Source organism: Dermochelys coriacea, chromosome 1 (genome assembly GCF_009764565.3).
Source record: "Dermochelys coriacea isolate rDerCor1 chromosome 1, rDerCor1.pri.v4, whole genome shotgun sequence".
Lineage (NCBI taxonomy): Eukaryota > Metazoa > Chordata > Testudines > Dermochelyidae > Dermochelys > Dermochelys coriacea.
Genome location: NC_050068.2, coordinates 164423840 through 164438461, shown reverse-complemented (window position 1 = coordinate 164438461; position 14622 = coordinate 164423840). Strand labels below are relative to the sequence as shown.

The 14622-nt window shown below is 39.5% G+C and overlaps 1 protein-coding gene across 22 annotated transcripts in view; it reads left to right on the top strand.

Moving 5' to 3' along the window:
• Positions 1 to 14622, top strand: part of ITSN1 (intersectin 1) — a 228939-nt gene that overhangs the window by 7467 nt on the left and 206850 nt on the right. For 5 of the 22 annotated variants that reach the window (XM_043508169.1, XM_043508190.1, XM_043508148.1 and 2 more), the window contains exon 2: positions 2351 to 2448. The exons of the other annotated variants lie outside the window; for them this stretch is intronic. The gene's annotated coding sequence lies outside the window, so the exon portion shown is untranslated. The remainder of the gene's footprint in view (positions 1 to 2350; positions 2449 to 14622) is intronic. 22 annotated transcript variants of the gene reach the window in all.

The window sequence follows — 14622 nt, the reverse complement described above, 5'->3', positions numbered from 1 at the left end:
AAGGGAGAGGGTTTTTTTTTTTCAAATTTAAAAAAAAAAATCTCAGAGCAGAGATAAAATCTAGAAAATCTTGACCTCCATGGTGATCACTTTGGAAAGCAAATAGCAACTATGAATGTGTTTAACATGGAAATTCTCATGCAAACTCAACTACAGTGTTTGCTGCATCTCTTGCTATAATAACCAATAATCACGATTTAACCTCTTCCACTAACTTGTTACATAACATACTCCTTGATCTTATGATAGTCCCATCGTCTGTCACAACATCAGAGAAATCCACTTGGAAAACATGAAAATGAAAAAGAATTGGATCCTAATGAACAGTCTTGCCCCCTACCCCCCAAAAAATCTCTTGCTTCATAAATAGTGTTTGCATCAATATATTATAGCACTCCCCCTCTCCCCCCCTTGTGAAACTGAGTTCTGAAACCTTCTTTTTTGTATATTAACTGATGAATGATGGAATCTGCAGAGATTCAATGTAACAATTCACTCACATTTTGATATTGCTTCTTGATCTATTTTAATCAAAGCCTTTTAGAATAAGTAACAGTAGCAACTGTAACAAGATTTAAGTGGTAGTGAAATGCTTTGAGTAGCAGTTAGGAGCTAGAATATTCTTAAGTACAACTTGAAATATACAAGTTTCAGATGTAGACTGTATTAAATTTCTACACTAATTAAAATATGGTGGTTTGTAATATCCTAAAGATACATTTTTATAGGTCATTCTCGCAGTATCCTATTCTGCATAAAAATAGAAAAGATTTATTGAATTACCCAGTCCATTATATTAAACAGTGTTTAGATTAATTTTGTTGTGTTAATTCCTGATCCCGCAAGCTACTCTGGATGGATGTGTGCTTGCCCCATGTAGAGCCTGAAGTCATTGGAGATATGTGCCAGGTGATGTCTATCCACCTGTGGAGAGATCATTGCAGGATCAGGAATTTAAACACTGTATATAGATGCTGTATGAACTTCTACATTGGTAACAGTGAGTAAGGTGAACTTCTAGCTGACTGTCTGGATTCTATTTTAAGCAGAAGAGATGTGGTTAAAATCTATTCTCTCCTTTGCTCTGATGCCTGCAAAGTACTTCTTAGTTGATTTGTTGAGATGACTGCCATTATGCTGACCAATACAGTTAGGCTGTTTCCTTGTGCTCCCTCTGTCTGTATCTGTGTTTTCTCTTGTTAAACTTTTGATTTGTAAAATCTTTAGGACAAGGACTGTCTCTCATTCATTCTCTTTGTACGTTGCCTACTTCAGTGAGGACCTTGTCCATGACTGAGACTTCTAGGGATTACTGCCATAGAAATACATTTGTAAAGCACTCTTGAACCTCTCAGGATAAAAGCTACTGTAACTTTAATATTTTTCCTTCTGTATCAACTTATGGGAAGTTTGATTAATTTTATTAACATAACAGGAACAGCTAGTTAGACTTTAGTGTATTAAAGTCCAGTTTTTGCTAAAGACTTCAGGCAAACTATTTAAATTCTGATCCACTCTTGATTTTCATAAGGACCATTTTAGGAAGAAAGAAAGAGTGTACACACACAGTACTTTCCAATGCACAAAATAAACTAGGGGGAAAAACGTGCAAACTCTTCCCAGCAGTTATCAGAAATGTGTGTGTGTGTTTTCAAGTTGTTCCTTTTAAAATGCAATATTCTATTTAATGCCAGACCCTTTATTCTATTCAGCCTGCTCAAATTGCAAACCTGTTTGCATATTGAACTAGAAAGAACAGAATGAAAATGTTTCTGTTGGAATTAAGTACTATGGGAAAAAGTTTTGCAGAAATTCAAAAGAACTCTGTTTGTTGAACACTTTGTTTTAATTTTTTTATACAGGTGAGTTGCATCGTATGCACATTTAACTTACGTGAATTCAACTATACACTCTCAGCCAAAAAAAAGAAATAACAAGATACCTGTAAATAATGTGGGTGATTCCACCCACCATTCCACTCAATGACTGTATGCCCTGGAGTGAGCCTGCCTCCGCCCCCTGCCCCAGCACCAGCAGGGGTCCTGGGACGGCCTCCTGGCCCAAGTTTTAGTTAGGGGTATATATTAAAAGTCATGGACAGGTCACAGGCTGTGAATTTTTGTTTACTACCCATGACCTGTCATGACTTTTACTAAAAATATTCATGACCAAAATGTATCCTTAATTAAATTGAATCACTTACATTGTAAACCCCTCCGGAGAGGTACCTTCCCCTAGGGAGTTTGGCACAAACTGGTTCATACTGGGTTTCCAGAGACTAGAAAGGCAAAGGGAATTTGTCCAAAACATGCTGCATTTAAACTGACTTGGGGTCTTTTTCCTGATCTAGAAAATGGACTTTTCTTCAAAGTGGGAGAGGCAATCCTTGCAGAAGGGATGGAAGGACTTGACCTACTAGGGCCCCATAAGACTGATGGGTGATCCCTGGTAAGCTTTCAGCATGTGTATAGAAACTTACTGTTTGTTTTCTCTGTAAAGCTTTTACCTTAAGAATAAGTGTATTTGCTTAGAAAGAGCTGTGTAGTAACTTGTAACTGCTGGCAATACACTGTTCATAGCCTTGGAGAGAAAGCAAAGCACAGGCTCTGGCCTTTAGGCAAACTTGCTTGCTGGGGATAGCTCAGTATATGGGAGGGAGCTGTGCAGCCTTAAAACATCACCACCTCCTGCATTCAGAAGGGAGTGGAACAAGGGTCCCTACCCAGAGACTGGTGACGGCAGGAGAACTGAATGGAGCAGACCTACTTGGAATGGGAACTTCTGGAGTCATTAGTCATCCTCTTGTAAAGCCTCTATCCACAGCTGAAGCTTGAGTCATATGGCCCACCGCAATAACTGGAATCTACTCTTGAAGTATTTCATATATATTTGTGTCAAACATCCCAGTGCCGACTTAAACAAGTTGTTTGCTGCATCAACACGCAGGTCTGATTCATTTTCTCCCTCTCTCTCTCTGAGGTACATTTGATGCTGCTATTAGACATTTAAATCGTACAAAACTGCAGAAAATTACAATCCGCTGTAGATGGCATGATTAGCATAGCAACTAGTTTGCATGTTTTGGAAAAAAAAAATCCGTTTAAGCCCTAAAAGGGTAAAATGGTATCCCAAGCTGCTGACAGTTACGCCAAGTTCTCTTTATATTTTTTCAAAATCTCATTACAATGCTAAATTTGGTGGGTGAATTTAGTATTTTAATTTTTTTTCTCCTTTTTGTTTCAGAATAGTTTAAAAAAAAATAAAAATAGATGGAGGGCTTTACTTAGGCACTGGATCAGAACTCATTTACTGTGGATGTTTGCAATGCAAACAGATGTCACTAAGAAAATGGGCTTGGATGGATTTACTTAGTGACATCTGTTTGAGACAGACCTTCTTTTTAACTTTGTACTCAATAGTGCAGCTTGATTTCCTTTTGGAAAAGTTCTGGTAAGATTTAGTTTTAATCTTGTCTACTGCACAAGATGTGTTGGGGGGTGGGGAAGGGGAAAGATGGGTAAGGAGGCTTATGGAGAATATTAGTGAAAATATGAGCTGATTAGTAGTTGCAATCATATGGGTAATTAAATCTGGTGCATTAATACTTAGGAATCCTAAATCTGCATTTGAAATGTGTCGCTACTATAGGCATTGAAGGAAACCAGCTCTATGTATGGTCAACCATAAGGCTTATTATGGGCTTGTAGCAAAACATGTTTTGTCGTCTTAAAATAAACAAGTGAATAACTTGTGTTGCCACTTTGTGCCTCTAACTTCAGATCTCAGCCTGGCAATAAAAGGGTCTTGGCATAATTTCTTAAAAAGCCTCCATGGTCCTCTCTAGTCACTTTGTGGCGATTTAGTGCAAATAGTTGTAAGAGTGCCCACAAAATCAGATGCTAGCTTCAAACTCATAACTGAAGATCCTTCACACAAGATGAATCAAACCTGCCACTCTGGGCAGATAAACATTGAGTTACTACACCTGCACCAATGGTAATTGACCACTAAGTCAGTTACTCTTCAGCCAGTAGATTTTAAACTTCTCTTTGAGAAACTAACTAAAAAACAAAACCCACAACCTTCAATAAAATCAAGCCCAAGTGGATCATCTGCTGGAAATCGAAGCTACTGTTTCAATCTCTAGTTTCAGAAATATTCTTGGGTATTTTACTCCATCAATTTTGTGAGTCTTAGACAGTATACCACCTGACCTAGTGAAGGCAGCAAAAACTGATTCTGAACTGATGCAGGGGGAAGAATGAGGGAAGTAACTGGACTGAAGAACAGTCTCACTAGTAAAGGTTTGTTCTTTGTATCAGACATCATGTACTAGTGTCTGACTCTTCACCTGTTTAGAAAGGAAAGTATTTCCTTTCTTACAGGGCTGTGAAGGTTTGGACAAATAGTCCTCTAGTTGAGAAACAAATGGCAGTGTTGGGAAACCTGAATTAGTCATCAAAGGGAATGGAGAAAGTTTGATAACAAGCAATTTTTTGGTTCTACAGTAGTACTTTTGGTATATGGTATCTGAAAAAATGCCTGACTCTGGAAGAATCCCTGGGAACATTAGTCACCTGCCCAGACAAGGGCTATTAGTTTTAAGATACGGTGAGAGAACAATAGAAAAGCTTGAAAATGTTTTGGGAAAAGTCTCTTTACAACTGATCTTAAGCCTAATTTGAGTTTTTGCTCCAATGCATGGCCGTGGAGATCCACGTGCAATTCACACCTTAGTTGTCAGAGTGAAATGTGGGGAAAGTCTGAGGTCAAGAAGGAGCTCTTGGGTCAGGAGTTCCACCTTCTGAAAACATAGGATTTTCCTTCTAGAATCCTGATGGTCATTGGTTCCGTTTTCTAGGGTTGGAAGGTTTAGTTGTGGAGCTTGCAGACCTATGGCAGAGAGGCCATGTTTTAAAATAGATGCACATCAATGTGCTTGAGACAGAGGCAATCCAGAAAACTTTCAAGGAATTCATACAGTGCAGGGACATCTTAATAAAATTGTTCGGGTACTGTGATGGTGATGTAACAATAAATGTAGAGGAGGAAAAGAAGTGCTTCACTGAAAGAGTGACATCTGGTAGGCAAAATGGCTATGCCAGATGTGTGTCCTTACTTTGGGAAGACCCTATTACATTGTATCTTGAAGTCCTCTTGTGACCATGGCTTCACCTGTCTCTAGATCTATCTTGTCTTCGGGAGTAATTCCAAACTGCCCTAGTTCTGTGATAGTTCTCAAAACTTCAGTGGATACCTTTTTATCTATCTTGGGTGCAGAGACTAACATATTCTTCCCTCCCTCCCTGAAAAGGTAAACTTCTACTTGTTGGGAAGGTGTTTTGGAACTTGTGTTCATATCATTTGGGTTTGAAAAATATTTTGGCAGCATCTTGCTTTGAAGCATTATAGCTTTTTGGATAAAGTCATAATGATTTTGGCAAAGTAATGGTAAATGTACTAAGCGATCTTTCTCTCTCTTCCCTTCCCCCGGGCTTCTTGCTCCAGATTAGGGTATCTCTATTACTATTTTTCAATGGCTTATACTAACAGTGCAATAAGTGGATACTGTGACCCTGGGCAGTCTGAATCTGGTTACTCATATTTCTGGCGGGACTACAACATTTTAGTATTATGGCTTACTTTCTCTTGCACCTCTAGATGATTCGTCTGTAAACTTAATTGTTTTAGCATTGTAGGAACACTCATTCCACAGTTAAGGTTGGAACTGGGTTTCTGTTTTAAGCTTGACATTTAATGTTGCTGTAAAACCAACAGTCACATCTGCCTTAAAATTGGTGGGCATCATATATAATATAATATATGGTAGATTCCTTCCCTGCTTCTTGAAGTGAATGTCCTTGCTAACAAAGGGGATCAAGAAAGACTGCTCAGGTGTTACTGATAGTACCCTACTGGTTGAGAAGGCTGTCTTTTTTTTTTTTTTTTTTTTTTTTTTTTTTTTGGATCTGATCAGCATGTCCACATGCAAACCTGTTTTCCTGTTTATACAGAGAGTATCTCTCCCCAGGTCAAACCTATCACTAGAATCCAGATGGGCTAAATTTGAGTTCTTTAAATGAGAAGAGGGTATTGTACAGATTATAAACACAATCAATAATCAGTGGTTCAGGATATGGGCAAGATGGTCTGCGTACCTCATCTTTGGCTATCCTTCTAGAATTCCTTTAAGATGGCCTACCACTTGGAATAGCTGATTTAACCAGTACCCTTCAAACTGCAAGCAAAAGAACTAAGCACATGCCTGACTCCACACTAAGGAGCCTTTCAGGCAGTATATTTTGTTACAAATTATTACAGAATAGTGCAAATTATTGTCACCTTACAGAGACTGTTTACTTAGGAGCAGTGTGATTGTTCTTCTGCATTGGAATGTCATTCCCAGAGAGCTCTAGGGCCCACACCATTGATATATAAGGAACCTCCTGTTTAGGACCTGATCCCAAACCCACTGAAGTAAACGGAAGTTTTTAGCCTTAAGTAGGAGCAAAGTAGACAACTCCTACTTTTCTCTTAGTTTGGTGTTTACAAAGATACTGAAGTGGGAGGGCAGTTTTCATTTTTCAGCCTCATCAGTCATGCCAGCCAATGCTCCTAGCAAGTTTGCCCAGCAGGCAACAAACATTTATATAAATAAAATTTAAGTGAATGCTTTTTCCCCAACTGTCTGGCTGAATTTTTCCTAGCTTGTTCCTGAGTATTCATTTTGTCTAGGAATACTAATGTTCTAAGCATTACATTTTTTTTGTTGGCAGCTAATATATTTGCTCAGATTGCTCTGTGCTGTGTAAATCTTTGACCACTATTTCAGCTTGGCTCTAATGATTCACCTACATTCTCTGAGATTCTTAAACACTATCAAAGCATTGTGTGCTAAGTTGCTGGCAATGAAATTTCTTGTGAAAGGCCTCCATTAAGATTCACAGTTTGGATTTTTAAGCCAATCAGAATTTTTCAAAGGATAAAGCAATGATTGCAGTGTCAGAAGCTGCAGATTTTTGTGAGGTCCTAATTTAAGATCCTATCTCTGTTTTATTTTAGTCTATTCAAAACAGAGAGAAAGGTGCATTTTTCTAGTATTCAAACTTCCAGCCACATAGGCAAAGCTTGAGAACCATAGGTTAGAGCACACATCCTGCATGTTTGTCTTATTCCCCTCTTTAACTTCTGTCATATTCATGCTTTTTTTTTTCCCTTGAACCCTGAATACTGGCTTAATCATCATAATTAAAGTGAGATTGCTCTGCATGAACTGAAGTAAAAACCTGAACTGCTGCCATATATCAAAAATCTTGTAGCTCAATGCCATTGTCACTGACCTCTCTCACTGTAAAAAGTGAGCGTGAGTAAATGGCCTAAAAGATGTCCATGCATCTCTTGGCAATGCTCTTTGGCGGCCTTACTGAGGATTACTTGCTGCTTCTTTTTTTTTTTCCTCTCAAATTGTTCACTAAAATTTTTTCCAGCATATGTTTAGAAAGAGTGTTGTTGTACCAAAACAAGACTTTGCATTTAAAGGAACACTGTCTGAAATACTGTTTCTAAAACTGATAAACGCAAGGACTAAGCAGATGAGAAATGAAACTTGTTTGCATAGCAAATCTTGTCTCCATATATGCAATTGTTTTGCTAGCATTTGTGAAAGGGGGCATTTACTTGTTTTCCCCTGGTTTCTGTACACTAATGTGGTAACATAAGTATACTTATACTGCTTTGGAAACCTACATGTATCTGTATAGGTCCATGCCTTAAAGGAACCACTAACTGATATAACCAGAGAGCTGTTGTAGCTTTAGAAATGTTAATATTGTATTAAATTTGTGTTGTGTGTCAAATAAATGTTGTGACTTGTTTTTAAAGGGGAAATATGCAGATGGTCTAACAATAATGGCCTTGTGATTCTTGCCCTGCCCCAATTCTACCTCTTCATGGTATCTGGTGCGATGGTTGACCATAGGTAGGCTTGGCAGAAGTGGAGGGTTTTTTTGCAGTTTATTTTTAAGAATTTTTTAATTGATTTTAAATTTTCAGAGTTTTTAGAAATTATGAGGGGCAGTGTCAGATAATTATTTAACAAGTAGATGTTGAGATTTGAATAGTTAAGCTGTATAACCATTAAAACACACATTGTCAACATCACATGTCAAAATATGCAAAGTAAATATATCCTTAAATCAAACTCTTAAGTTCTCAAGCAGCATTTTTCTTACAATGCTTACCTGTATATTTTTATGGAAATATTTTGTGTGTGTGGTGAAATTATCAAAATGTACCAATAAAAATCAAATCCTTTCAAACCGAATTTTAGGTTCTAAACAGTATGTAGCTAGGTAGAAACTGCCAATATGGTCAGAGCACTTGGCATATGTATATTTTTATCATGGCCATATTGGTTATCCCATGTATATGTCTGATTCAGAACCCGTTTTAACCTAGATGTATGGCATCAGAAGACCCTTGAACATGATTTCTTATAGTTTTAAAGGCAAGCTCATCTTGAGGCCTACAAAAATTCATACTCTTTTCTCTGTAACTATAAATTCAACTTTTAGTCCAAACAGCCTATTATTTCATTGTGTTGCTACGGTTGTTTATAGTGCACACTGTTAAATTCAGACTTCCTGAGGTAAGTGGGCTTGAAATTAGAGATGCTGTCAAGTTCTTGAGGTCTGTCACTTGATCTGCTGTTTGTATAAGACTAACAGTTTGTAGTGTTGCCAACTCAAGATTTTGTAGTAATTGTTATGATATATCATATTTTACTTAAAATCCCAGCTTCTTGAGACAAGTGACTATAAGAAAATATTAGCTTTCAATGTAACTATTTTTTCAAGTCCAGTAAAAAGAAAAGGCGTACTTGTGGCACCTTAGAGACTAACAAATTTATTAGAGCATAAGCTTTCGTGAGCTACAGCTCACTTCATCGGATGCATTTGGCCAAATGCATCGGATGAAGTGAGCTGTAGCTCACGAAAGCTTATGCTCTAATAAATTTGTTAGTCTCTAAGGTGCCACAAGTACGCCTTTTCTTTTTGCAAATACAGACTAACACGGCTGCTACTCTGAAACCGATTCAAGTCCAGTGGTTCTCAAACTGTGGGTTGGGACCCCAAAGTGGGTCATGACCCTGTTTTAATGCGATCACCAGCGCTGGCATTAGACTTGCTGGGTGGGGCCTGAGGCCAAAGCCTGAGCCCCACCATGCAGGGCCAAAGCCTGAGGGCTTCAGCCCTGTGCAGCAGGTTATAGGCACCCTGCCTGGGGCTGAAGCCCTTGGGCTTCAGATTTCGGCTCTGCGCCCAGGGTGATGGGCTCAGGCTTCAGTCCCTCCTCCTATGGTCATGTAGTAATTTTTGTTGTCAGAAGGGGGTTGCGGTGCAATGGAGTTTGAGAGTCCCATGTCTAGTCCATGTGGTTGCAGAGGAAAAAAATTGAAAATGTGACCCAAATGCCTCCTAAAATTTCAAATCAACAAAAAAAGAATTACAAAAATTGTTAGTCATGAGATTCTTAAACCAATCTTGTGATTCTCTGGGACCTGATTCATGATTTTTGAGCACTTGGGGTTGGCAATACTGACTGTAAGTTGTACTATGGTATTACAGAGCTAGCCAGCTAGCATGAGTTGAGAAATTAGCTTGCCTGTGTAACTCCGCTCTGCTCTATCAATAATACTGTTTTCTTATCTATACCCCCAGCTACATCCATTCATTTTTTCCATGTTGTATCCAATGAAGAGCACACTCTCCAAGACACTATCCTCCATTCATGTCTCAAGACTTGCTCCTTCAGTGGTGCCCACAAGAAGTGAACTAACTCTTTAAAAAAAACCACTTCTAATTGAATCACTAAGATGTGCACTTAACAAAGCTAAATAATTGTGATCTTGTTGTAACCCTTCTCCACCCTCACTCTTTTACTGTTAGTTGCTTCCCTCCCTAATGTCATATATAAACTGTTTGGGGCATAGTTGATGTCTTTTTACATGGACTAAAGTGCCAAGCACACTTTTGGGCACTCTGAAAGAGTAAGAGCAGTGATACCACTCATCTAAATGGTAAATAAAATTGTAAATGTTAATATACGTGGGCTTGTGACCTTCAAGACATATGGGGGGTAGGGATCAGGGAAGTGCAAACAAGACTCAGGAAATGGAAGCTACACAAGTATACAAAGTATGACTTCATAGTCTTAATGCACCAAGTTTCCCCACCCCTTAATTTTAAATCCCGCTTCTGCCACCAGATGTTTAGCTTTGTCAATATAATGCACGGAGTGATCCCTGTTAGGGTGTTTGCACTCCCCTTGGTTGACTAACCAACTAAGAGCATTTCTCTTGAGAGCCCCCTCCTTCATGTCTGAGAACAAACCATGCAGCTGGCTCTACAATCTTGTCTTCCCTGGGGGAAAAGGTATGTTGCTAACTTGAATTAAAATCCTAGTGAACTCAAGTTCACACACCATTTTTTTTTCTAGTGAAGACAGGTTAAGGTTCTGGAGCTGGGCTATGCACTGTGTGAGACTTTAGAGATCTTGATCAAGGATTCCACTAGGGAGGCTTTTCAAAAAATGAGATTCTTTGGGCTCCAGATGAGATTACAGTAGAACCTCCGAGGTATGAACACCAGAATTATGAACTGACCAGTCAACCACACACTTCATTTGGAACCAGAAGTACACAAATAGACAGCAGCAGAGACTCTTCCCCCTCCTCCCCGCCCCAAGTAAATACAGTACAGAAATGTGTTAAATGAAAACTACTAAAAAAAAAAAAAAAGAGAGAGAGTAAAGGGAAAGCAGCATTTTTCTTCTGCATAGTAAAGTTTCAAAGCGGTATTATGTCAATGTTAAATTGTAAACTTTTGAAAGAACAACCATGGCATTTTGTTCAGAGTTACAAACAACCTCTATTGCCGAGGTATGTGTAAGTCTGAGGTTCTGCTGAATTTGAATAGCGATACCGTGGAGCAGACCTAGTAGAATATAAAACCCTCTCAACACTATAGGCAGAATATAGTTCTTACCCCTGAAAGGCTGACCTGAACATTAATCTTCTTTTAAGACCTCTCTCTCTCTCTCTCTCAGCTCTGGTGGGTTTTTTTTTTGTTTTTGTTTTTTTGCATTTCCTTTGCTCTTTCTCCTGACTTCCCCTTTCAGGTACATCTACCCAGCAAAAACAAAACTAAGGTGCAGCAGTGAGTGTCCAAGCTGGGCCAACTAACTTGGGCTTGCAGGACCCAATGTATGGGGCTAAAAAGAGCAGTGTAGATGTTTGGGCTCTGGCTGGAGCCTGGGTTCAAACCTGGGGATGGGGGCAGAGGGGAAGATCTCAGAGCCCAGGCTCCAGCTTTAGCCTGAACAGCTACACTGCTATATTTAGCCCTGCAATGTTAGCCCCGTGACCTTGAGTCAGTTGACCCAGGCTCTGAGACTTGCTGCCATGGGTCTTTGTTGCATAGCCATACTCTGTTCTTTTGCCACTTATGTCTGTCTGTCTCCTCCCTGACCACCTGAAGCCTTGGTGAGTTGGTCTGCTATGTCTCTGACATCCTCCAGATTTTTCCATAGCACACTTCTTCCAACAAGTCTAAATACCGTAGTAATCTATTTTGATGTTTCAGGTTTAAAAACTTAATTTAGAACTTTCAGGCTTTCTAACTGTGTAACTTTCTCAAATACATGTTCCCATGTATATTTTTCCTTAAGTACCTGAATTGATAGATATGTACACCATTAACTATAGCTTAAAGTGTAAGGTTCAATGTATCTTTTCAGCAGGGGGAATTTGTCTTATTTTCCTTTAAAACATTGAATTGCCCCGTGGTGGGAATTCCTATATAGCTTGGCGTGTCTAAGTTAAACTATTTGGAGATGATGAAGATACCAGAAAAGCTTAGGAAAAGTCTATCAAATAGGCACAATAACTCAAATTTTGAAACTCCCCATTATCTGCTAAGTGTCCCTGTGTGATTTGAAGCATATATAATTTTGTGGATGGATATGGGTTTAGCAAAGTTAGATGTGGGACAAAAGCAAACTGTATCTGTTTTGAGAACTTGTTGTAACAAATCATGTCCGCATCTGTTGTCCGCTTTGCTTGTATGTTACAACCTACAGACAACAGATAAGGGGTCTGATGCAAGTATTCTTCCTCCATTTGGAAACCCTTACCACTCTTTGAGAATTAACGCAATATGAAAAATAAGTGAGCTACTACTTTACAAATGTGCTCTCTGAGATTTTCATCTGTATATGACACTGACCTCTACTCTCATTACCTTTTTCCTTTCTCTTGTGGGAAAGAAAATCTGTCAATTTTAAACGTTGGAATTTTGGGAGGTGCTCGGATATCATGGGCGCCATATAAAAATCTACCTGTATCTCTTCTAGCCAGCTTGACACCATAAGGGAGGCTAAAATGCTAACTGAATCACACACGTTTTATCTGATCTACTTTTCAGAACACAGAGCTTGTGCAGTTACCAAAAGATTTGTAAAAGAACTCTACCCCTAACTTCTCTAGTAATTTTATCAATGACCATAAACTATAAAGTCATAATTACAGTATGTGGGTCACTTCATAGCCTTGAAGTGGTATACATAACTTTTACAAATTCTTATAGGCAATTTGTGTAATCATGCCATTAACCAAGAAAAAAGAAAGAAGTGTCGAGAACACTGTCTTGCAGGTGGCACTCAGCATTTCCTGTGATTTGGTCCCTTGATTCGATTTAGAAGCCAGTTATACAAATGTCACTAAACAGAGACCTAGTGTAGCTTAAATTTAAGCCTCATGCCCTGTGAATCTTGGGAGGCACCTCTGCCACAACCAGGCTAACACTGGCTCATTGGGGACTAACAATCCAAGACTCGTTGGTTTTGAGAGGTGCGGTTAGTGCATGTCTGGTAAGCCTTCAATTTGGGGGAGGATGGCAGACTGTGCTTCCTCACATGGAGCACAGGATGTAGGGAGGTGGGGAGATAGTTCCCTATCTTTGTCTCTAGGCACCTGGCTTTATGCCACACCCCTTTCTTATAGATCTCTTAAAGTCAGCAGGGCTCTCTTTCTGCAGAGCTTACATATTCAGGAGTTTGTTAGGAAGAAGCAGGGGCCTTGGATATGTGTGACATTTCTCTCTGGTGTTATCTGGACCAGTGATCTGCTAGGTCATGCCAATCCTTGACTCTGGGAGTCAGCCTTAACCTGCTCTGCTGTGAGGACCCCCTCCCAGGCTGTTCACGCACAGCCTCTGGCATATAAGCTGCTCCCAGCTATTTGCAACCAAATGACACTAGCCAATATCTCCAGTCCCAAACATAATCCTAGGAACCTACATCTTGCAGTGTCCAGTTATGCCCACTGGATGCTGCAAGCTTATGAGTTTGTCAGTTTAACAAAGAAATTGATATGTAGCAGGCTTGTTATCCCAAGGGGAGTCTGACGTGCTTCAAACCAAACGCACTGCTTTAGGTAGAATAAACAGATTTTTTTTTTAAGTCATTATAACTCAAAACATAAGTCAGATTTGGTCAAATGAAATAAAAGCACAATGCATTCTAAGCTGATCTTAACGCTTTCAGTGCCCTTACAAACTTAGATGCTTCTCACCACAGGTTGCTGGTTGCCCAGCAGCCAGGCTCTCCCCTTTGATCTGCACTTCAGTCACTTGGTGTGGTGTATGTAGATGTAGGTGGAAGAGAGGAGAAGAGCATGGCAAAGTTTCTCCCTTTTATCATGTTCTTTATTCCCTCCTTTCATTGCGCTCCCCCCCCCCGAGTCAGGTGAGCATTACCTCATTGCAGTCCCAAATTGACCAAAGGAAGTGGGGTGACTCACTCGAAAGTCCAACAGATCCTCTGTTTGTTACCTAGGCCAGTGTCCTTTGTTTCTGTGAGGCTGGGCTGGGTTTGTCCCATACATGCCCTGCTGAGGTGTGAACTGTGCCTCTGCTTCTGGATAGTATTTGCCTAGGCTTGCTTTAAGCCATGAGGATACATTCTCAGCCTCATAATTATGTACATGAAATTACAACCTATAACATTACTATAATGGCACCTTAGAGACTAACAAATTTATTAGAGCATAAGCTTTCGTGAGCTACAGCTCACTTCATCGGATGCATTTGGTGGAAAAAACAGAGGAGAGATTTATATACACACACACATAGAGAACATGAAACAATGGGTTTATCATACACACTGTAAGGAGAGTGATCACTTAAGATAAGCCATCCCCAGCAGCAGGGGGGGGAAAGGAGGAAAACCTTTCATGGTGACAAGCAAGGTAGGCTAATTCCAGCAGTTAACAAGAATATCGGAGGAACAGTGGGGGGTGGGGTGGGAGGGAGAAATACCATGGGGAAATAGTTTTACTTTGTGTAATGACTCATCCATTCACAGTCTCTATTCAAGCCTAAGTTAATTGTATCCAGTTTGCAAATTAATTCCAATTCAGCAGTCTCTCGTTGGAGTCTGTTTTTGAAGCTTTTTTGTTGAAGGATAGCCACTCTTAGGTCTGTAATCGTGTGACTGGAGAGATTGAAGTGTTCTCCAACTGGTTTTTGAATGTTATAATTCTTGACGTCTGATTTGTGTCCATTC